This window comes from Papio anubis, chromosome 5 (genome assembly GCF_008728515.1).
Source record: "Papio anubis isolate 15944 chromosome 5, Panubis1.0, whole genome shotgun sequence".
Lineage (NCBI taxonomy): Eukaryota > Metazoa > Chordata > Mammalia > Primates > Cercopithecidae > Papio > Papio anubis.
Genome location: NC_044980.1, coordinates 118,911,091 through 118,936,167, shown reverse-complemented (window position 1 = coordinate 118,936,167; position 25,077 = coordinate 118,911,091). Strand labels below are relative to the sequence as shown.

The following is a 25,077-nucleotide window of genomic DNA, read 5'->3' as shown; positions in this document are numbered from 1 at the left end:
GGCTCAATCATTGTGAGAATGTTGTCAGTTTCAAATTGTATTTCTTGTCTTTGTATTTCCCAGTTTGATACTCCACTGACTAGAATTTTATATGTTCATCATTATTCCCTGCTGTGATTCTAAACCTAGCATCTCCTTGACATGAGAAATCATTTTAAGCATACCGTGAGTGCCTAGTGCATAGTAACAATTGTCAATGAACCACAGAAGAGAAATTAAGACTTGTTTTTGCACATATAATTGTGAGAGGAATACATGATCTATAATAATGCAAATATTTGTAAGATTTTTAAAATTAATGCAGGCATATGGAAAAAATAAAAAAGGATGCAGAAGAGATGTCCTAATTTAGGTTTCTCTTGTGAGGAGATTCTGAGATAAGAGCCTGTGGGCTGGGGTTTATTTGTGGAGTGTTCAAACAGAGAAGGGAAGGATTAAGAAGAATTTAAAAATAAAGAAGAAAGTTATTGGCCGGGCGCAGTGGCTCACGCCTGTAATCCCAGCACTTTGAGAGGCCAAGGCAGGTGCATCACCTGAGGTTGGGAGTTCTGGACCAGCCTGACCAACATGGAGGAAACTCCGCCTCTACTAAAAATACAAAAAATATTAGCCGAGTGTGGTGGCGCATGCCTGTAATTCCAGCAACTCGGGAGGCCGAGGCAGGAGAATCTCTTGAATCCGGGCAGGAGAGGTTGCAGTGAGCCGGGGTTGCGGCATTGCACTCCAGCCTGGGCAACAGGAGAGAAACTCCATCCCCCCCCCCCCCAAAAAAAAAAGCAAAACAAAACAAGAAACAACAAAAAAACAAAACCAGAAAGTTATTATAAAGGGGCATTATTGAGTTCATTCCACTGTGGACAGCTGCAGCTCATTGTGCAATATCGTATGAGGACTATATAGAATACCTCAGAATGACCTGTCCAAAGATCAATGTGGAGAAGCATTTGATCATTGATTTCCATACACTCAGGGTTGCCCATAGACACACAGGGGCACCTCTGACTTGTTTTGAGCACTGCAGCAGCATCAGAGAAGCCTTGGGGAGGCATTGAAGGTGGCATGCACTTGAGGTAAGGAGCCATTTGTGTGAAGTAAGTTGAAGCCTGACCCAAAAGGTCACAGTTAGCGTGGCTGGAAACACAGATGAGGCCAAGGAGCTGTTAGATTGTGCACAAGAGTTGTCTGATGCAACAGCTTGTCAACAAGAATAACAGATTTCCATTTGGGTATTTTTTAGTCTTACAATGGTACATCATAAAAACAAATAGTATTTATTTATAAACTTTATACACTCCTTTCGCTCCTCCCCTTAACTCATTATAATTTTCAGTTATTTTATTGGTAATGGTGTAGTTTTAAATAATATACTCAAAAGGACTGTTTCTTAGTTTAATAAATTTTAGTAGTTTCTTTTGATTTTTTAGTGAGTTGAGATTTCTGCCCCTACCTTTGCCTTCATTTATCTGCTTCCACATCTGCCTCCAGCAGATGACAACTATCCCTTAATTTTTATTTTTTACTGTCAAGATTGATAGCTTTATGTTCTCCTTTGTATCCTTAATTATCTGTGCTTTCTCTGTAGTTCGATCTACAGTTTAACAACTAACAACATTTAGCTACTTATCTTACATATAAGAATGATGTACTGGAATTATATATTTTCCAATGGATCTCAAATCATGACCCTTGTACAACTTGAAAAAAATTTCTGTCATTAAGGTCCAAATGAGTTATCTTTCATGCCATCAGAATCTGAAAATTATGTCATATAGACTTTACCCTGTATGTGTATGCATGTGTATATTTCCCCAGAGTTTCTAATTGCCTTTCATTTCTTCTTGTTGAAAGAAAATGAATGTCTTATTTACCATATCACTTTAAAGGTTCTACCCTTTAATCATTGTATCTCTGGAATGGCATTTATTCTATACATTTCTTTTTGAAGACCATTTTGGTGCTAACTGGTTTCTTCATATAATTTTGACCAATGGCTTTTGTATTTATTCCACTTTGATTATACTGTGATACTATTCATTTCACTTCTCTGTTCGTTCTAGCGTTTCTTGGATTTCACATTTTTCCATTCCTTGATTTGAACTGATTTTGCTTATTTCAATATGTTCTCAAGTAATTAAACTGTCTTGGTAAGAAGTCATGAGTCTTTACATGCCTAAAATGCCTTTATTTGCACTCATATTTGATTGATAGTATAGCTTGTCTAGAAATCTAGTTCAAAATAGTTTTCCTCTGTTCTTTAAAAGTACCACACATTGTCTTTTTGTATAAATGAGAAATCTGATGCCATTCAAATTCTTACATTTTTTTCTATGCAACCTATTTCCCCAAACCTTATCCTGTAAACTTTTAGGATCTTTTATTTCTTTACCTTAGAATTGCTGACATTTAAAACAATACATCTTCTAATTCATTGCCTAAGAGCTCCTTTTTATAACAGGATACTTGTTAATGAAACTCATTTTGGATTATTGCTTGAAAACTTCTTTTTATACCATATGGAATCCACCATGGCCTGGATCCTATATGCTGTTAATTTAAACACCATCTTAAAAATGAGAGTTTTGGACTTGGCACTGTGAACTCATCACAGCCCCTCTGTCAGAATATTTGATACTTACTGTCATAATGGCTTTGTTAATTGAAGACTGGATAAATTTTACCCTTGTATTAGTTCTTTTTTGGGTACATGTGAATATTACAGGGCAAACTGGAAAAGATCAGTGAATGGCAAAGTACAGCACTATGGTATCAACCTACAAAATGATCTGCAACCTAACCTCGGCTTTAAGAGCCCAAACCAGCTTGTTACCTGCTTTTATGTGTATAGCCAGACCTCCAATGTATCTTAATTTCATTTATTCTTCTCATACCTGAAGTAAATTTTAGTTTTAAGCTAAAAACATAAGGTTTAAGTCTGTCTTCTGTGAATCTACTTGGCACTGAGTAGGCTCCTTTAGTCTAAAGATTTATGACTTTTTATGGTTCTGGACATTGTCGTCGTTTTTTTCTCCCCCCCATAAAAATGTGGTACAGACAGTTAGAATGGCAATCATTAAAAAGTCAGGAAACAACAGGTGCTGGAGAGGATGTGGAGAAATAGGAACACTTTTACACTGTTGGTGGGACTGTAAACTAGTTCAACCATTGTGGAAAACAGTGTGGCGATTCCTTAAGGATCTAGAACTAGAAATATCATTTGACCCAGCCATCTCATTACTGGGTATATACCCAAAGGATTATAAATCATGCTGCTATAAAGACACATGCACACGTATGTTTATTGTGGTACTATTCACAATAGCAAAGACTTGGAACCAACCCAAATGTCCATCAATGATAGACTGGATTAAGAAAATGTGGCACATATACACCATGAAATACTATGCAGCCATAAAAAAGGATGAGTTTGTGTCCTTTGTAGGGACATGGATGCAGCTGGAAACCATCATTCTCAGCAAACTATCACAAGAACAGAAAACCAAACACCGCATGTTCTCACTCATAGGTGGGAATTGAACAATGAGATCACTTGGACACAGGGTGGGGAACATCACACAATGGGGCCTGTTGTGGGATGGGGGGAGGGGGGAGGGATAGCATTAGGAGATATTCCTAATGTAAAGGACGAGTTAATGGGTGCAGCACACCAACATGGCACATGTATACATATGTAACAAACCTGCACGTTGTGCACATGTACCCTGGAACTTAAAGTCTAATGAAAAAAAAAAATGTGGTACAGAGTCAACACACCAATAGCCTCAGTTTTTTCCCCAGGAGGTCTACTAAACCTGTTTAGAAAAGATTTCTCTGATATATTTGCTTGAACTGCAAATTACCACCATGAGTTGCTGTTTGCTCTGCATATGTTAGGGGGAAGGAAAATGGTGCAGGTTTTATTCCATTAGCCTCCCTGTTTTAATCCCTCCGTCTCACTCCTGCTTCTGAGCCTGGAGTCCCTAGAGATAAACCAAGACGACTGAATCCTACTTCATTGCAACTCACACCTGAGCATATTTTTAATTTTCTTTGCTCTGTTTTCAACAGTCAACATTCTTTTCCCAAATTTCTATCAGAAATTTGTTGAACTCTCTGGCATGCTTATGGTCTCCCGCCAAACTAATTCTCTCCACTTGCTTGGTTTAATTCCCTCTTCCATTCCTTCAGGATTATTTTTATGGCATCTCTTGAGGAAGCTTAAGTAATATCCAATTATATTTTTGTTTGCATTTCTTAATACAAGCCTAAACCCTTTCTTCCTCTGTACTTAATTTTATCTTGAAGCTCTGATTTCATGTGAGTTTTCACTATAGGCTTGATAACAGAGATACTGGTATTTACTCCTAAGAGAGAAATAGATGTGATACTTGTAAAAATAACTAGTACCTCTTCTAATTGTTTCCTTTTTCATGCAAATAGTCATAAAATACTTCTCATACCTCATTCACAAGATTTGATATCTCTTTAGTAGATGGGAAAAGTTTTGATTTATGTGCTCACTGTAAAAAGAGAGAAAAATATAAAATTAAATGGTAATGTTTTACAAAAGTTATTGTTATGTGGTGTGCCTGCTTTTCTGTCAGCTGGGAGTCTTGTGTAGATAATAGATCCCCACCAGTGATTTAGCATGTATAAAACACATCAATCCTTTTTATTGTATTTTGTGAGCCTTGACATTTATGATAATTTCCTTATATCTACTTAAAACTCTTTCTTTTATGATTGCGTTATTAAAGTGGATTTTTTGCCCTTGTTGGCTTATCTCATTAGCATGTGTTTATCATATATTTTCAGGGTAATTACCATTTTGGAATAATGCACACAACATTAAATGGATTCCCTAGTTTTAAAAGGTGTCAAGATAAAGGCAGTAGCTTTCACCCCTCCCATCTCTAATGTAGTCGAAAGACTACAAAAGACATTTTGATTTCTTGTCACTTGGGTCAATTGGATAATGGCAAGGATAATGCGAACCCCTACTGTGTGTCCACAGTTGGTCCTGGATGGCAAAAAAATGATGAGAACACATTTCTATGGCATCCTCATTTTCACTGTCTCTGTATGTTGTCCACCAATCAGTATTCTAAATTTGGAACTTAAGAAAGGACAGTATCTTAATTGATATTTGTATGAAAGGGGAAAAAAATCTCATGTTTCCTTATCTCTTAGAGTAAGAGTTTGATATGAAAGTACAATTCAGAGAAGTGGACACTTTTTATTTTCTAATTATTAAGTAAAATAACATGTACTCCTATCTGATCAGTTGTCAAACAATTAAAATGGCTTTCCTTTCTCCATTCATACAAATGTATGCATATAAAGCAGTAGCTAATGCTCTCTGTGGTATTAAAGATGAATGTGAGACATGAAGATGTGGATATACATTCTAAGTTGTGAACCACTAAATCACACTCCGTAATTTTACCATTGTATGTGTACTGCATAGCACTAAATTACTTGAAGTTGGTTATCAGTTTTTAGTGTTCTTGGCATTTGTTAGTTTGCCAGAATGTAATGAAACAAAATTAAGTTTTTAAAGCATTTTCTTTGCAGTGCTTTTTGCTGTTGTTGTTTTTTGCTGTTGTTTCATTAGATATCTTGTATTAATTTATTGAATAAAACAAATTATAGAGAATAAAGTCAGTATGTATCATAGGTTTGAATTACAATTCTGTTAGAGGCACAGTATTTTAAGGGTGGGATTAGAAAATAATGCTGTATCCATTACATAAGGATGAACATGCTAATTTAAAATCTAATATATAATTCATATTTTTCATTCCTGTAAAACTTCAAGCATATGTAAAACTGTCTATTTTAGTGGTCTCAAGAGCAAGATAAAAAAGTGAAAGTGGCAAAGTATTCATTCAACAAATTTGTTGAAAGCTTACTCTATGCTAGTTACTCCTTTAGGTACTGGAGATATAATAGCAAATATCCTGTCTCCAAAAATCTGCAGTCCAGTAGAGCAGACAGATGAAATAGAGTAGAAATATAAATACAAATAATTACAAAATTGTGAACAAGATGAGGAAAACAAACGGGTTAATATTTACTAAAGTAGCAGTGGTTCAAACCGACTTTAAGTATAATGATCAGGGAAAGGAAAATGTCGTAAAGAAATGACATTTAAGCTGAGGTATAAAGACTGAAAAGGGGTTAGAAATGCCAGAAGCATATGCCAATGCTGAGAGGCAGGACTTAGTAGCATCTATGATTACAGGGGCGAGTCCTTAGCAGAGGGCAGGAAGTTCATGAGACAGGCTGTTGAGAGACTGAATATACAAATGGACAGTGGCTGGCCATGTATGAGAATAGAATTTTGGTCCACAACCTGCAGTAACCAGCCCAGAAAATCAACCCCTTATCTACAATAAACAACCCAGGAAGCCAGCCTGCTATATGTCAGTCTTGCAGGAAGCCAGATTACTATCTCTAATGACAATCCAGGAGGCTAAACAACAACTTCTGTAACAATTGGCTCAAAATGGCCAGGACTTGATTAATAAACTGACAGCTTCCCTGTTAGCTGTTTATGTGTGTGTCCTTATTTCTAACTTAGGACCAAGCAGAGAAAGCCAAATATGCATCCGTAACCAATCACATAGAATGCCTACTTGTAGTTAACTGCCTGTTGCTTCCCTGTGCCAACAGCCAATCAGGGCACATCTGAAGCCTTCCCTTTTTTCCTACTGTAAAGTTTTCTTGCCGTGGCTTCCTTTGAGGCTCTGCCAAAATGCAAATAACAGAGTTGACTCCCTTGCCATAGCAAACTCTGTATAGATTTTGCTTTTCTCATTTCGTTGGTCTTTATTTCCACACTTTAGAGGTGACAATAAGGAACGTGAAGTTTATTCTAAGTACAATGGGAAGTCTTGGAAGGACTTCAAGCAGGAGCATGACATGATTTGAATAGTATCTTTAGACGACTTGTGCAAAAATGTATAGAATTAATTGGATTGGGGCAATAGAAGAAATAGACCAGCTGGGAGGTTATTGTAGTACTTTGGGTGACAGAGGGTGTGCTGAAGACTGATGGCAGCAGTAGAAATGGAGAAAATTGGATAGATTTGAAATATATATATTTAAGAAAATTATCTGTTTATAGGAATAGAAAGTAAATAATGTGATGGGTCACCTCTCTTGAGGTTTTATTATGTCCAAGAGTGTGTTTAAGCTAGTCACAATTAGAAGGTAGAGGACAGCCAGCATCTGAGATAGTCTTTCATTAACACACACGTGGAATATTTGAAACTTCGGACTTCTGGGTCTTACCAGGTATTTACTTATTGTTTTTGCTCATTGTTCTAGTTCTATACCTGATGTGACCACTATTTCTGACCCTTTCTCTTGTCTTTTTTTCTCCTATGCCCATGTAAGATGTGCCTTTTGCCTCCCATTATGATTCTGAGGCCTACCATGCCATGTGGAACTGTAAGTCCAATTAAACCTCTTTTTTTCCCCAGTCTTGGGTATGTCTTTATCAGCAGGATGAAAATGGACTAACACAGTAAATTGGCACTAGGAGAGTGGGGTGTTGCTGAAAAGATACCTGAAAATGTGGAAGCAACTTTGGAACTGGGTAACAGGCAGAAGTTGCAACAGTCTGGAGGACTCAGGAAAAAAACAGTAAAATGTGGGAAAGTTTGGAAGTTCCTAGAGACTTATTGAAGGGCTTTGCCCAAAAAATGCTGATAGTGATATGGACAATAAGGTCCAGACAAAAGTTGAAACCCCTGACAAACCTATCAGATCTTGTGAGACTTATTCACTGTCATGAGAATAGCATGGGAAATACTGGCACCCATGATTCAATTACCCCCGGCCACCCCGGGTCCCTCCCACAACACATGGGAACTCCGGGAGATACAACCCAAGTTGAGATTTGGGTGGGGACACAGCCAAACCATATAATTCCACCCCCGGCCCCTCCAAATCTCATGTCCTCACATTTCAAAAATCAATCATGTCTTCTCAACAGTCCCCCAAAGTCTTAACTCATTTCAGCATTAACCCAAAAGTCTGCAGTCCAAAGTCTCATTTGAGACAAGGCAAGTCCCTTCCACTATGAGCTTGTAAAATCAAAAGCAAGCTAGTTATTTCCTAGCTACAATGGGGATAGAGCTATTGGATAAATACAGTCATTCCAAGTGGGAGAAATTGGCCAAAACAAAGAGGATACAGGGCCCATGCAAATCTGAAAGTCGGCAGGGCAGTCAAATCTTAAAGTTCCAAAATGATCTCCTTTGACTCCAGGTCTCACATCCAGGTCATGCTGATGCAAGAGATGGGTTCCCATGGCATTGGGCAGCTCTACCCATGTGGCTTTGCAGGGTACAGCCTCCCTCCCAACTGCTTTCATGGGCTGGCATTGAGTGTCTGCAGTGTTTCCAGGTGCACGGTCTGGCGGTGGATCTACCATTCTGGGGTCTGGAGGATGATGGCCCTCTTCTCACAGCTCCACTAGGTAGTGCCCTGTAGGGACTCTGTGTGAGGGCTCCGACCCCATGTTTCCCTTCTGCTCTGCTCTAGCAGAGGTTCTCCATGAGGGCCCCATCCTGCAGCAAACTTTTGCCTGAGTATCCAGGAGTTTCCATACATCTTCTGAAATCTAGGCAGAGGTTCCCAAACCTCAATTCTTGACTTCTCTGCATCCATAGGCTCAGCACTACGTGGAAGCTGCCAAGGCTTGGGGTTTCCACCCTCTGAAGCCATAGCCCAAGCTGTACATTGACCCCTTTCAGCCGCATCCTTGGTGTGGCTGTTACACAGGGCACCTAGTCCCTAGGCTGCACACAGCATGGGGACCCTGGGCCCAGCCAATGAAACCACTTTTTCCACATGGGCCTCCAGTCCTGTGATGGGAGGGCCTTCCGTGAAGGTCTCTGACTTGGCTTGGAGACATTTTCCCCATGGTCTTGGGGATTCACATTAGGCTCCTTGCTACTTATACAAATTTCTACAGCTGGCTTGAATTTCTCCCCAGAAACTGGGTTTTTCTTTTCTATCACATAGTCAGGCTACAAATTTTCCAAACTTGTATGCTCTGCTTCCCTTATACAACTGAATGCCTTTAACAGCACCCAAGTAACCTATTGAATGCTTTTCTGCTTAGAAATTTCTTCCTTCAGATACCCTAAATCATGTCTCTCGAGTTCAAAGTTCCACAAATCTCTAGGTCAGGGACCACATGCCCCCAGTCTCTTTGCTAAAACATAACAATGGTTACCTTTACTCCAGTTCCCAACAAGTTTCTCATCTCCATCTGAGATCACCTCAGCCTGGACCTTATTGTCCATATCGCTATCAGCATTTTAGGCAAAGTCATTCAACAAGTCTCCAGGAAGTTCCAAACTTTCCCACATTTTCCTGTCTTTTTCTGAGCCCTCCAAACTGTTTCAACTTCTGCCTGTTACCCAGTTCCAAAGTTGTTTTCACATTTTCAGGTGTCTTTTTAGCAACATCCCACTCTTCTGTTACCAATTTACTGTATTAGTCCATTTTAATGCTGCTGATAAAGACATACCCGAGATGGAAGAAAGAGAGGTTTAATTGGACTTATAGTTCCACATGACTGGGAAGTCCTCAGAATCATGGCAGGAGGTGAAAGGCACTTCATACATGGTGGTGGCAAGAGAAAAACGAGGAAGAAGCAAAAGCAGAAACCCCTGAAAAACCCATCAGATCTCATGAGACTTAATTCACCATCACAAGAATAGCATGGGAAATACCGGCCCCCACGATTCAGCTACCACCCGCTGTGTCCCTCCTACAACACATGGGAATTCTGGGAGATACAAAGTTGAGATTTGGGTGGGAACACAGGCAAACCATATCAAGTATTCTCGATGGTAAGAAAAATCAGAGAGTTGATGCCTGTGAGGTGGTAGTGGTGGTAACTGGAAAGGGGCATGAAGGAAATTTCTGTGGATGATAGTTATGTTTTATATTTTGATTTAACTTTTTGGCACATAGGTTATATGAAATAGCAAAAGCCCCTGAGCTGTGCATTGCTATATATATAATATTCTATTATAAAAATAGGATACTATAAAAGTCAATTGGAAAAGAAAATGTGATTATATATAGGGAAATGCTAACATACTGTCAATAAATAAGGGAGTTACAAATTCATGTGTATATTACGCTCTAATCCTAAACCATGTAAAATGGATGTAAGGAAAAGACCTAGAGTAGATATGCTGCAATGTAGCAATCAGGATTAACGTTGATACTGGTGGGATTATGAATATTATTAAGCAATTATGATAGGCAGTTGATCAGTTAATTTAAACTTAGTCAAAGCAGAGAATCAAAAGTAAAGTGCATATATATCCTAAATATTTTAAAATTTTGCACTAAATATTCATTTGTTTTCTTTAAGAATGCAGGCCTTTTTTTGAGTACTATCCTGCTAATTGGAGTTCACATTTTTTTTCTTTCATAAACTACTCCTTTTCGGCTTCTTTAGCAAGGATGTAAAAAGGTTTAGGAATGATCTGAGTACAGATTATTGTAATTTTTTAAAAATGTATTATGTCCACACCTAATTAAACAGCAAATTTTAATTACTTTTTGTCAAGTCTTTCCAAAAAACTCAAATTATTTTTATAGACTCAATAGCTTTCTTTCTTTTCATACGCATATTTTCTTGGTTTATATGACATTTAATTATACTTCATAAACACATTAATAGGTACAACTGGCATAAATGAGTTTGTGAATAAATAACCTTATTCTGGTAACCATTCTGGCATACAAATCAACCTATGGGAGGAGATACTGCAAATATGCCAGAGATAGGCTTGCCAGCTGTAAGCAAATTCAGTATCCCCTGGGCGTTTATTTCTGTATGTTTTACAGAATAAATAGAGAGTGTTGATTAATCTAGCCAGTCTGTTAAATGTATAACAGTTAAGAGAGCTTTTACAAATTTCTCACATTGATCATTTATTTTTCTAGTCAAAGAAACCAAGCATTTATATTAAAGTTAATGTTATGAGTAACAAGAAAGTTAATACAAGCAAAACCGTCTTAAAAATGATTAAAGGAGCTCTAAATTTTGAAACTGTGAGATTACCTCATGTGTCTAGCACTCTTTTGACAAATTTTTACTTCTGAGTTTTGAGAAGGGGAGACATATGAAGAATAATATTTCCAAATTCTCTAGAACCTGAGTTCAGTCTTCTCAAGGAGTGGATGTTGCATTCTGCCTTCAAGACAGCTTGGAATAACCTTTGGAAATATGAAAACATATTCTTAGGCCAGAGGCAATTTGTGAACTTTTCCCTGCCTCAAGCCATAGCATAAGGACACACAAGGAAATTAGAAACAATGCACAGTAAAAAGTAGATGGATTTTGGGATCCGACACTTTATTAAGGGGCCAAATTGATTTAGTTCTTGCATACTTCCAAATACTACCTACCTTAGTTCACTGTTTCCGGTGTTCACTTATCCCAATGTGAATCTGGAATATATTCTGATTAGCCAAAACCAGTCATGTTCTTCATTTCAAACCTCGCATCTTTTCATTCTAACCTGTGTTTGAGTAAAAGTGTCCAAGGAGCTTCCCATTGATTGTTTCCCAGGTTACACAGATTGGCTTCCCGCCCCGCACCCCCGACCCCACCCCCGCAGTTGAATTAACAGGATTCAAGTTTTTAGGAACTTAGTGTTGCTATTTGTGCTATTTACATTGTGAATCTCTTTATATAGTTTACCGGGATTTTTAATACAAACTAGGTCTCTAAATCTGTCCTGTCTATGTTTCAAATTAATGGTTATTATGTAGTTAAATTTAATAATTATTTGCATAGCTAAACTCAGCAATGTTCTCATTGATCTGCTCTCAATAAGAAGTTTCTAACGGTGTGGGAATGTTTATGAATCTTTGTAGAGTTACAGTATGGTGAATATAAATTCATATATATGCTACTTTGGTAGTTTGGAGCCTCCTTGTCTCAAATCATACTTTATTTGATTAAAACAAAAACTGGTTTGAAAACAAACACAGGTATGTGAAAAACTATGAATATATGTGAGGGTTTCTACCCTAGAATGAAGAGCCTAGCAACCAGCTTTGTGATAGTTAAATGCAATTCAAGCTAACCAAAGGTTTTGTAGACTTGAATTTTGTGACCAAAGACTGAACCAATGTCAGGAAAATACCTAAATGATTAAAATGACCACCTATATTATGAAAAATATGGAAAGATTTGTTTTCTATTTTAATTGTTTTTGACATGGGAATCAAATTCTGTCTGCATCTCAGATTGTTTAAAAAAGATTCTTTTTAAAACCTTTTTTCTGAGACATTAAAATGAAACTTTCTTTTTAAGTTGTGCATTTGCTTTTCATATACAAAATTAATATTGATTTGAATATTATAGTTAACTAACATTAACAAAAATTTCCCAATTAAGAATGCCATATTTGATTTTCCATTTTAAAGAGGTCAGGCTTAGCAGTTAAAAAACCAAAAAAACTCAGTTATCTTTAAGCATCAGACTAACATTTCAGTATATTTTTGTTGTTGTCATGTAGATAACCTGTTCTGAGCCCACACATGTTAGTGCACTAATTATATGGCATATCTCACATTACATGCTCAAGTATTTAAAAGGGATAATATTTGTTGTTGTTATGCATTCTCTGGTGACTTTGTCATTGTAACTAGACCTAGGCCAGTTCAATTAAAGTCTAGTGTTTCAAACTGCTAAAGAGATAACAATGGTCAACTTACACATGTGAAAATTTAATGTATGTAATAACAAAGGAAATACAAAGTGAAATAACAATGTAGCTTTCTTCCACCAAATTATAAAAATGAAAAATATAATATTCATGAAGGAGTGAATAAATGACCACTGCTATAGATGCCAGGTGGAATAGTTGCAGAATTTTGCTTCTTAGTTCAGCTAAAACCGGGTTCCTGTCACATGACCAGGAAAATTTAGGCATGTGGACACATTTATGGTGAGTAGAGCAGGATTTTACTTGGAGAAAAGGGGGGAGAGAAAAAACCTTAGCAAAGTGAGATGGAGTCCTGCTAGCAGGCCCACCACCTCACAGATTGAATCCTGCGTCACCACACAGGAATTGAAGAGGGCAGGCTTCTCGCCTCCCTGCCCGTGGTTCCACCCTATTCTTCCAGTGTGCATGTGGGCATGCCCAATAAAGGTCCTGGGCAGGGAGGGGAGCATTTACAAAAGCATCCAATGTAAACACTGGTGGGTGGGTTGGAGATTCTCCATGGATCCCTTACTAACTGCCTAGGCATTTGGCTGTCTCAGAATTATACAGTATTATAATATTTTTGAAGACAGGCCAAAAGTCTTAAGGATATTCAAATTCTTTAAGAAACCTAACTTATATTCTAGAATTTTACCTAAGGAAAAAATCAAATATATACAGAATAATCATGCACTAGAACATAAGGTAACATCGTTTATAACTGGAAATAAGGTAACAGTTGAATAATAGAGAATTGATCAAATTAGTTATGAAACATCCAGAAAATAAAATTATTTTATATATGGTATAATATGATGTGATAGAAAAAAACATGAGTGTTTTTGTTTAGTTTCTAATTGTTTCTAGTGGTATGATTGGTTTTTAAGTTTGGGTAAATGGTCATTGAACATATGTTTTGTTGTATTTGATAATTGATTATTTGGGGTAAGAATCTATGTATCTTTGCACCTCTGCTTGCTCTGTTAACAGTGGTCTCAACTGAACAGAAGTGAGCATTTCCTAAATGTACTCCTGTGAATACTATTGTAATAAGGGATGCAAAATATGATTCAGATTACAAGTTATGTGTGCAGAGAAAATATAAATTTCTATTTTGTGTATTGATGGTTGATCTTCCTCATTAGCTTCCACCTGCTGATGAGCAGGAAAATAAATATAACTTAATGTTGAATCTGTTAAAACCTTAGATCTAATAATTTAATACCTTTGGTGATTCCACTCTCTTAAAGAATGAACATTTTTTAAAGATTTCTCAGTCTTTTGTCCTCCTCCAAACTCTTCTGAGAGATGATCCTTAAGGAAGGGAGAATTTATGCCATATTGTGGAAGAACAAGAGCCTGAGATAGTTGCACCCTGGTTTCCTTAGTAACCCTTGGGTAGCAAAGCTTATAAACCAGCAGAGCCAAGAATCACGGAGACAAAGAAAAAATCTGTTAGTCATGAAATGAAATTGTGAGATGTGTGACTTTTACTACTTGAGTCATTGTATTAGTCTGTTAGAAAGTGCCACACATTAGGTAGTTCAAACAACAGAAACTTATTTTCTCACAATTCTCAAGACTGATCTCAAGTGAGATCAGGTGTTGGCAGAGTTGGTTTCTTCTGAGGCCTGACTCCTTGGCTTGCAGATGCCTCCTTCTGGTGATACACATGGTCTTCCCTCTGTGTGCATCTGTGTCCTAATCTCTTCTAAGGACACCAGTCATATTGAATTAGGGCTTTAGTCCCCTCAGGCTGCTACAATAAAATACCATAGACTAGGTAGCTTTTATAAAACAGAAATTTGCTTTTCACAGTTGTGGAGGCTGGGATGTCTAAGACCAAAGCACCAGCAAGCTTGATGTCTGGTGAAAAACTACTTTCTGGTTCATAGATGGCACCTTCTGGTTGTATTCTTACATGGTAGAAAGGTCAAGACAGCTTTTTGGGATCTCTTTTTAGAAGGCCACTTATGTGAGTTTCACTCTCATGACCTAATCATCTCCCCAAAGCACTGCTTCCTAATACCATCACTTTGGAGTTTAGGATTTCAAAATATAAATTTTGGAGGATAAAAACATTCAAATCATAGCAGGGCCCATTCTTAACGATTTCATTTTAATTTAACTACTGATTTAAAGTCCCTGTCTCCAAATACAGTCAGATTCCAAGGCATTGAGTGTTAGGACATCAACATATAAATTTTGTGGGGGTGGGGAGAAAACATTCAGCATATAATCAGTGTTCTTTGTATTCCGGATGTGGGATAAGAGGCATACATTGGTCATTGGTTCAGAGCATATTTAGCACTGTGTAGGACTATACCCCAAATTTGTGAGATATTTCCTTCCAGCTTCTGAATGATGTTATGCATGCAAGGATCATTAAATATCATAAGTTCCACCTGATTGCCTTATTTCTTCCAGAATGAAATGGCTGAGTTTTTCGTTAAGAACATAATATTTAAAAAATGTCACCTATTCAATTCGTGATTGCTAATCACAATAAGGAGAGTCTCCAATGGGAAAAACTGCTACTCCTTTATAATGGATAGGGTCCAGTAGTTGACTGAAACACTGGACAGTATCCCAAGGCTCAGCATTGTTCTCTGTTCCTGGCATATTAGACGCACTTTAGCCAGATGAAGTTTATTGAAAGAAGGTTTGAGGGCTCAATTTCTGCATAACCTCTGACTTGCTAACATGGCTATTTCGTTTTGAATATATTTATCAAGCTCTGATATAGCTGTATAGAGAGCCAACCTTACAGCTGCCTGTTCACTGGGAGTGTCCTCTTTAGTGAGAGCCTTGTGGTGATTCATCAACCGGTCGGAACAATATTCTTACACCTTAGGCTATTTCGCATACTTCTCCAACTCTCCTTTAAATCAAATTCTTTTCTGTTTTTCACAAATGCTTGGCTATTTCTAGGCAAAGTATTAGCCACACGCATGTACTGTTATAGATCTCTGCCTCAGGTCACATCTCTTTTCAGGCAAAGTAGGCCAAAAATTCTACACTCAAAATCAGCCCACTCATTTCTCACTACATTAAACATATGCTTAAAGTATGGCTCAACAATTCTAAGTATTTACCGAAGGCATATAAAAGCACATATTGATAAATGATTGGTACATGTGCATTCTGGGTGGTTTTATTTTTAATCCCAAAATGGAAACAATACATGGATAAGTTATGATGTAAATAAACCATCAAATGCTACCAAGCATCACAAATGAACTGCTGATTTATGTGTCAACATGAACAAACTACATAGATTTTGTGTTGAACAGAATAAACCAGACAAAAAAATATATACTATATGATTTCATTTATTTAAACTACTAGAACAGGCAAAACTAAAGTGCTAGAAATCACATCAGTGGTTCTCTATGGTGGGAGTAGATGTGGGGACAGGGACTGCAAAGAAGTACTGGTCTACACAGACATATGCATTAACAGGAACTCATCAAACTGTACACTTAATATTGTGGAATTTATTGTATGTGAATCATACTTAATAAAGTTGATTAAAAAAAAGTTCTGTTCAATGGAATTTCTCCCTTTTTCAATATCATCCACGGCTACTCACAAGTGGGGCTATAATGACTATAGCATACACTTGCCACTCATACCAACATTTAATAAAGTGCCATCTGCAAACAAGGCTTGAATGATTTTCTCCCCAGCCATAGAGAATTTTCTCCAAGGCCCTATGTGTGGATTTAGGGAAATATGGTTTATGTGGCAGGCACATTGGGAAACGGATCCATCTGCTCATGTAAAATCTTTGTGTTTTTATGACCTTCTCAAGCCCAATCTTGCATATATTATTCTACTTGGTTATGAGAAACTGTTGAGCATTCCAAGTTTTATGAGTTGATGCATCACATAACACCAAGGTCATGAAGAGCAGTACAGATCAGAGGCTACTGCTTACTCATGTCCTTACTCATGTCTTGTGCTCATGTTTCTGATCTCTAGAGGACTATCCACACAAGCAGTTATTTTTTATTCTAAAAGTCTCACTGAAAAGAGCATAGCTTTGTTTCAGAACCCAGGTGTCACTGTTGTGATTCCCTATCCAGTTTTGCAGTATGCTCCCTAGTATTCCAATCTGCCTCAGAGACTAAGTGCAATTGAACCTTCATGGTCATAAAGAACAACTAGCAAAGCTATTTATGCCAGACAGCTTTCTCTTGCTCTAGGGTATTCTCCATGTTAACAGCCTTTCGGGCTGTTCAGAAAAATAGTTTTGAACAGCATATTTGAATATGGCATATGTTGTTTTTAAAACCCAGGGTCCCACGTATTTCTGTACCATGTAGAAGTAGAAAATGTACAGTAAAATACATCACTTCTGAACACATAGGAACAGCAATAGGATTGCAGGCCTTGGTTTTCCTTGAACTTACTGTGACTTCTGGCACATAAGTGTCAGTCTGAGATATCTAGAGTACCTGCTATCTCTCACTCTCTAAGTCCTAGTAATGTGATGACATCAATATACTAGAGAAATATAATCTATGAGACAGTTAGATGATTGAAGGTTTTGCAAACTGAATTATGACATAAAGACAGAATTGATAAGTCTTTTATGTGTGGTTGTCCTTTCAAAATTTTTCCCCTTCTTGATTAATAGCTGCATACCATGTTCTAGTTTATGTGCTAATTTGCTCCAATGAAGAGTTCTCATCTTTATTTTCAGCAAATTAAGTTTAAACAACCCATGGTAATTTCTCAAGCTTTTTTTTTTTTTTTTTTCATTGTGGACCTGCGCATGGGTTTAACACTTGGGCTTTCTAGCTTGACCTGGCTAATATATATCCCTATGTCAGTAGAAAGGCTAACCTGGAGTTTCAAGAGGCTGGCAGGTGACCTGGGTAGCCAATTCATTACATTGCACCATTAACCAATGTATGTTTTGTTTCTCCATATCTAGAATACACAGAAACATGACCCAAGTGATAGATGTATATAAGTGGCAGGTCTCACTATCACATCAGATGACACAAAATTTTTGTTTCTGTCTTAATAACCCTTTGCTTTGCTGGTTTAGAAGCCTTAGTACTTAAAGGGTATGAAGGAACCCAGAATTCAGCAATCTCAAGATCCTCAACTCTTGTATTTCGTAGCCTTCTCTTCAGGATATATTCTAAGACTGGCTTAATATCTCCCAACCCAAAGTCGGAGGAGGAGAAATACGTTCAAACCTTAAATTTGGTCTTTTTGTTTATAGCAGAGAAGTTCAGTATTTCCTCACAACCACTTCCTTTAGAATCTTTACATAATTCTAGAAATCTTGACTGTCTGATATTCCTGTTGAAAGAAGTAAATTTAAAGTGGAAAATAAGAAATGAAGGCCTGCTGGAAGCAACACACCATTGGCATGAAGAAAATGGAAGAAAACAACTGATATGTAGTAGCAAAAGACAATAAAAATATTGCCGATATAAGAATTCAGAATGTTATCTGTAGACTTTCTATCTATTCTCAATGCTCTGCAATGAATGGGTATTACCTTTACATTCATAAAAACGTGTTATGGGATATTCTGAAATCATTATACTACCTAAAATCAGGTAGTATAATGCCTTTAGTTTTGTTCTTTTTGAGCAAGGTTGCTTTGGCTATTAGGAGATTTTTTGTGGTTACACTTGATTTTAGGATTGCCTTTTCTATTTCTGTGAAAAATGCCATTGGAATTTTGATAAGATTGCATTGAATATGCAGATCATTTTGGATAGTATGGAAATTTTAATAATCCATGAACATGGAATATCTTTCCATTTATTTGTGTATTCTTCAATTTCTTTCATCAATGCTTTATAGTTTTCAGTGTTCAGATCTTTCATCTCCTTGATTAAATTTATTCCTAAGTAGTTTATTTTATTTTTTTGATGTTATTATAACTGGAATTGTTTCTTAATTTGTTTTTCAGCTAGTTGGTTGTTAATATATAGAAACACTACTGATTTTTGTATGTTGATTTTGAACTTACACTTTACTACTCTGTTAGTTCTAATAGTTTTTTTTTTTTTTAAGTAGAGTCTTTAGGATTTTCTATATATAAGATCATACCATCTTCAACTTCAGTCATTTTACTTCCTCCATGATTTGGATGCCTTTTATTTCTTCTTGCCCAATTGCTCTGACTAGGACTTCCAGTACTGTGCTGAATAAAAGTGGTGAGAGTAGGCTCACTGTTTTGTTCCTGATCTTAGAGGAAAAGCTTTCAGCGTTTTATCATCAAAAACTGTGGGCTTGTCATCTATGGCCTTCGTTATGTTGAAGTACATTCCTTCTACACATAATTTGTTGAGATTTTTAATCATGAAAGGATGTTGGCTTTTGTCAAATACTTTTTCTGTATATATTGAGATGATTATATGATTTTACCTTTTATTTTGTTAATGTGGTGTATCACATTTATTGACTTGTATATGTTGAACCATCCTTGTGGCCCAAGAGTAAATCTTACTTTATCATGGTGTATAATCCTTTTAATGTGTAGTTGCATTGAATTTGCTAGTATTTTGTTGAAGACCTTTGCATCTATATTTATCAGGAATATTGGCCAGTAATTATCTTTTTTTGTAGAGTTGTAAACTATACTAATTCCTACAGCATGGTACTGGCATAAAAAATGGACAGATAGACCAATGGAAGAGAAGAGATTGCACTGACATAAATCCATGCACTTAAAGCTAACTGATCTTCAACAAAGCTGCTAAGAACACACACTGGAGACAGTACAGTCTCTTTAATAAAGGGTATGGGGAAAACTGGACCTTTATCTCACACCATTTACAAAAATCACCTCCATCACTCAGTAAAACTCCCACATTCATCATCTGAGTCCAAGTGTGACCTGATTTTTCCTGGATGCCAGACAAGCGCTTGGGGTGCAGAAAGCTGTCACACTGGCCCTCTGCCTTTTTGAAGAGGCAGAGGGTCCACTGAGCTGTTTAACACTTAAGCCATCTGAGGACAGCAAGGCTAAAAGAATGCACTGTAACAGACACCTGCTTGGACTTCGGAAGTCACAGGCTCCCACCCCTGGACACTGCCATGGGCCCGGAGCCCAGGGCACTTGCTCTGGCTCCTGCACCTGTCCATCTTTCATCCACGTGGTCCAAAATGGTATGCCCCTTCACTAAAGCATGTGACTCAGAAGGTAAACACATCATTTTTATTCATAACTTGCTGGTCACATCTACCTGCAAGAGAAGCTGGAAAATTCAGTCTTTCACCCAAGTGTTTATGTGCCATCTACAAACTGAAATTCTATTTTGTTACAAGAAAAACTTTAGACAAATTAATATAACTTATTTGAACAAAGAACAATTCTCAAATCGGGAAGCACTCAAAACCAGAAGAGGTTCAGAGAGCTCCATTCAACAGCATGAGCAGTGAGCTTTTTTACACTCAACACAGAAACAAAGTATATAAATCACCTGATTGCCTACTTATTTAGGCATAGTGTGATGAGGCATTTGCTTGATCTGGGCTTGATCTGATCAGTTATCTACCTGTGATTGGCTGAAGCTTGGCTACTTGTGTTTGACTGAAACTTGGCTGTTTATCAGAAAATATACTCCTAAATAAAGTTTGTTTGTTTGTATATTAAGTTAGGTTGTGGTAGGAACTCAAATTACGAAGAAATTGATATGGATAGGAGACAGAAAAATGCTGGGTAGAAGAGAGTGTTACCCCTCCAAAGTCCCATCCTCAAACCTGAAAACCCACAGCCCTAAATGAGAAGAGGCATTCCTGTTTTCCTGCCCCAAAGTTGCATTTTGGCCCACCACACCTTCCTGTCCTGTATCCATATAAACTCCAAATTCCCGGCTCCACAAGGAATTGAACAGAAGAGCAGAAGAAGCATCATCTGAATGGCAAGGGGAGTTTGGCTGCGGATGGTTGGAGAGATTGGCCACTAGGTGGCCAAATTCCAAGGGAAAATTATCTTCCCACTCCAACCCCTTCCCAGTTCCCCATCCATTCCACTGAGAGCCACCTCCACCACTCAGTAAAATCCCTGCATGCATTCTTCAAGTCTGTGCATGATCTGATATTTCCTGGATGCTGGACAAGAACTTGGGATACAGAAAGCTATCACACTGGCCATCTGCCCTTGTGAAAAGGCAGAGGGTCCAATGAGCCATTTAACACTTAAACTGTCTGTGGATGGCAAGGCTAAAAGACTGCACTGTAACAGACACCCACTTGGGCTTTGGGAGTCACAGTCTCCCACTGCTGGACACTGCCATGGGGTCGGAGTCCAGGGGCACTCACCCTGGCTCCTGCACCTGTCCATCTGCATGCTCCCCCTCCTGTAAGGGGTTTGAGTGCACAGTGGCCAAACAGACAAGCCCTGTTGCATATCCTGCGAGGGTGTCAGGGAACTCTCCCATTTCAAACTCATCAGACCAATGGCTTCCTGGTTACTTAACAGACTTTTTGGGTGCTTCCCAATTTAAGAATTGTTCTCTGTTCAAATAAGCTATGTTTAGTTTGTCTAAAGTTTTAACACAATAGAATTTCAGTTTTTAGATGGCACATAAACACTCAGGTGAAAGACTGAATTTTCCAACCCCCCTTGCAAGTGGGTGTGACCAGCAAGATACGAATAAAAATGATGTGTTTACCTTCAGAGTCACATGCTTTAGTGAAGGGGCATACCATTTTGGACTATGTGGATGAAAGAAAAACAACTAGAGCATCATTCTAATGCTCTACCATTAGAATGCCAGAGCAAGAATAAGATGTCTAGATATCTGATGATTTTGCAGAATGGGATTGCCATAGGAACTTACATAGGATAAATTCTTTTTTAAGCTATTGTTGTTTTAGACTCCCACTGAAGCATCCACCTCTATATTCTAAGCAACCTTATATCACTTATTATCTGTATCACTCAGTTGTTTGTTCCTATAGTTACCTTAGAATTTTATTACCTTCTCACTTACATGTATCTTATTCACCCAGTGTGAAGAGGGATGACAACTTTTGTATACAGCTATGTTCAGTGCAGTCCCTCCCATATACATGCAGGTCTATCACAGTTCATTATTTAATAAGACCATCATACTCTATTTCTTCATTATCTTGGAGAATAAACTGTTTTACATAAGTGCATTTACAAATAAAATATCTCAGCCTCAAAAATAGTTCAAGGACCTTTTTAAATTAATTTTTTAACTTTTTCATAAGTTATTGGCTGTGGGAAAACTGGAGGGCAGCCAGTTTTAAGAAGAATATCATGAGCTCAGCATTAGTGTGAAGTGAGGGTGCATTACCCAAGAAGAAACATCAGGAAGGAAATTAAGAAGATGGGTAGAATGCTTAAAAACAGTAACTCCATCATTAGATAAAATGCAAATAGTGTTTCTGAATGGAAGCCTCGACTAGCAGGAATATGGACAATTCTCTTAATTCTCTTCATAAGTTCCTGTGCCCAGGGACAGGAACTTAAAAGATGACAATGCCTGTGCACAGTCTGGGAGAAGAAAATTACATCCTGGAGTAAAAGAAGCAGGATCCTGAGGCAATTAGTATGGAAGCAGAAGGCCACAAGCTTCTGCCATCCCTCATTTCTTTTCAACGGGCTTCACTCAAACACACTTGAGTGATGACGGTATCTTAACTTAGGGGCAGTGCTGCTCTCTGCCTGAGATATTGATCATAGAAGATCAGGAGAAAAGCTGTCTTCCCAGCCTCATTCTCTCTGGCTTTGGGAGTGTTTGGCTAGGAGACTCTGAATGAGGCGTTACAGTACTTACTTGCACATCAACCATTCACATCACTTCCTCCGATAGATACTTTTGACATATGATGTTCTTGTGCTAGAGAAATGCTACAGAAGCGATTATTGATCATTCCAGTCCAAAAGTGATGAGCAAACATTTATGGTAAAAATGGCAGTCCCTTATTCTTGATTGTTAAACCAAAACAGGCCTGAAAAGCTTTTTTTTTTTTTTTTCCCTGTACAATTATGGCAAATTTACTTGGTGGAAAAATCTGATCTGAACCCTTACAAGGCTATTTACCATCTTTTTTCCTTTTTTTAAGAGTTTTTTTTTAATGAAATCCATATGTTTTGCTGTAAAAATTATTCTGTTCGATAAGGAACAGCCAGCCCAGACCCCACTGGTGATGGTATCTATATCTGATATCTGTAGTATATTATGTTTGGAGAATCCCCAAACAATTCTGAATGCTGAAATAATTCTGTCTTTGAGGATTTTGAACGAGGGATTGTAGACATGTATTTTGTAGGTTTCTCCTGTGTAACCCACAATTCATTTGTGTTATTGGGTAGAAATAGACGTTTTCTCCTGTTAAGCTTTAACTTTAGGTTCAATCTTGTTGAAAGAGAAAACAATCCAGCAAACCTATTCCTGAAATCAGTTCTTTTAGTCTCATGTAAAGCCTGCTAGGATCTCCAGGGATGCTGTGACACACAGCATTCCAAACAGAGAACTAAGATACTGAGTCTGCAAAAGGGAATTTGGGATCATAGAGGAAACTGCATTCAGAATCCATGAGATGCACAATCCTTTACATTTCCTTCTACCAATATGATATAAGTACTCCCTACTTAAACTCTTCCTCTCCTCCCCTAAGTTAGTGTACCCTACATAGTGTGTTATATTTATAGCCTTTCTGTGCTCTACTTTTTCACCTGTGCTCAAGGATAGATTTTTTATTAACTTATCTTAAGTTGACAATGCTTAATTGTTATTGTTTTGAAATTTACATATTAGTAGAGAATAAACATTAAAGAAAGCCTTTAACTATTAATTGTGCATTTCAGGAATCAGCTGGCTGGAAGAATTTTGGAAGGGGTGAGGCAAACACTTTCTCCTATGTTTCTGAAACCACAACATTGTTAGGACTCATCTGTTCATGAGACCAGACCAATAGAAAATGAGCACTTCGTGAATAAAAAATACAGATGGAAACTTAGTGGTAAGTTAGACATAGTTCAGAGTTCTGATTATAACTCATGAAATGGTTGTTATAAATATTCTGTAACAGTAATCATAGTGTTTTTATAGCTGTGTGCAAGCACGTGTCTTTGTTTTGTCATTTTTTTTTTTGTCTGAAAAGCATCTCTACAAAGATATCTGATGTCTGGTACTTGCCAATGTCATATGCAGCCAGGGTGTATAAAGGAGAAGGTATATCTTCCAAATTCCCATAATCTGCGATACTCATGAGCCTGAATCTGCACAAATAATAGTTTGCCAGAGATGAGGCAATCCATGCAGCTCTCCTTCTGGCAGTTTATTAGTCTATTCTTGTGTTGCTATAAAGAAATACTTAAAGCTGGGTAATTTATAAAGAAAATAGGTTTAATTGGCTCACAGTTCTGCAATCTCTACAGTAAGCATGGCATCAGCATCTGCTAGGCTTCTAGTGAGGCTTCAGGGAGCTTTCAGTCAATCATGGTGGAAGGTGAAGGGGGAGCCCAGCGTATGAGCCCGGCCCAGAGTCTAGGACCTCCTTCTTTTCTCTCTTACTTCTTCTCTGGCCATGAGATGAGAGAGAAGGGAGGTCCTAGACTCTTTTAAAGAACCAGATCTTGCATCAACTGAGTGAGAACTCACTTATAACCAAGGGGATGGTGCTAAAGCATTCATCAGGGATCTGGCCCTGTGACCAAATCACCTCCCACCATGCCCCACCTCAAACATTGGTAATCACATTTCAACGTGAGATTTGGAGGGACAAACATCCAAACCATGGCAGGCAACATGGGAAGAGAACCTTGAAAACCTTGGCATTACATTGGAGTAACCAACATGCAGGTTCTCCTTCCTTCTGCAGCAGGGGAAGTTTAAAGTAATGAATTGAAATGTTCAAGAAAATACTGCCCAGAATTGAACAAAAGGTTTTAACTTTACTACAAACACTGGTACACAGCAATGAGAAAATCTGTATCCTAGATCAATAACAGTTTAGCCAATCCATGAACAGTGTTACCCCATGCTTCCTAGACCACCCCAGCAGGTACAATGTCGTAGACCATACTTTATCAAACTAATTTAATGAATGTGTTAGGAACATGCCTTTACGTCACTGTAGTAAGGCGCAGTGTATGCTGCCTAGCATAGTGTTGTGCATTGCATCATCTGTCACTGTGCTGCTGGATGTTTCATAAGCCCCATAGCATTTACATTGCAGACCTGCATGATTACTTTTTATAGTCCCTATTATGTAAAGTCTAAATTCACTTCTCTATAGCTGTATGAAATACACTGTTTGCTTCATCTCTGTCACCTGCCACCTTTAACATTCAAGGCAATATATTATCACC

The 25,077-nt window shown here is 37.7% G+C and overlaps 1 long non-coding RNA gene across 1 annotated transcript in view; it reads left to right on the top strand.

The window, feature by feature from the left end:
- Positions 1-25,077, top strand: part of LOC108586404 — a 492,133-nt gene that overhangs the window by 165,787 nt on the left and 301,269 nt on the right. The window contains exon 2 of the long non-coding RNA XR_001903710.3: positions 23,572-23,726. This is a non-coding gene — a long non-coding RNA (uncharacterized LOC108586404). The remainder of the gene's footprint in view (positions 1-23,571; positions 23,727-25,077) is intronic.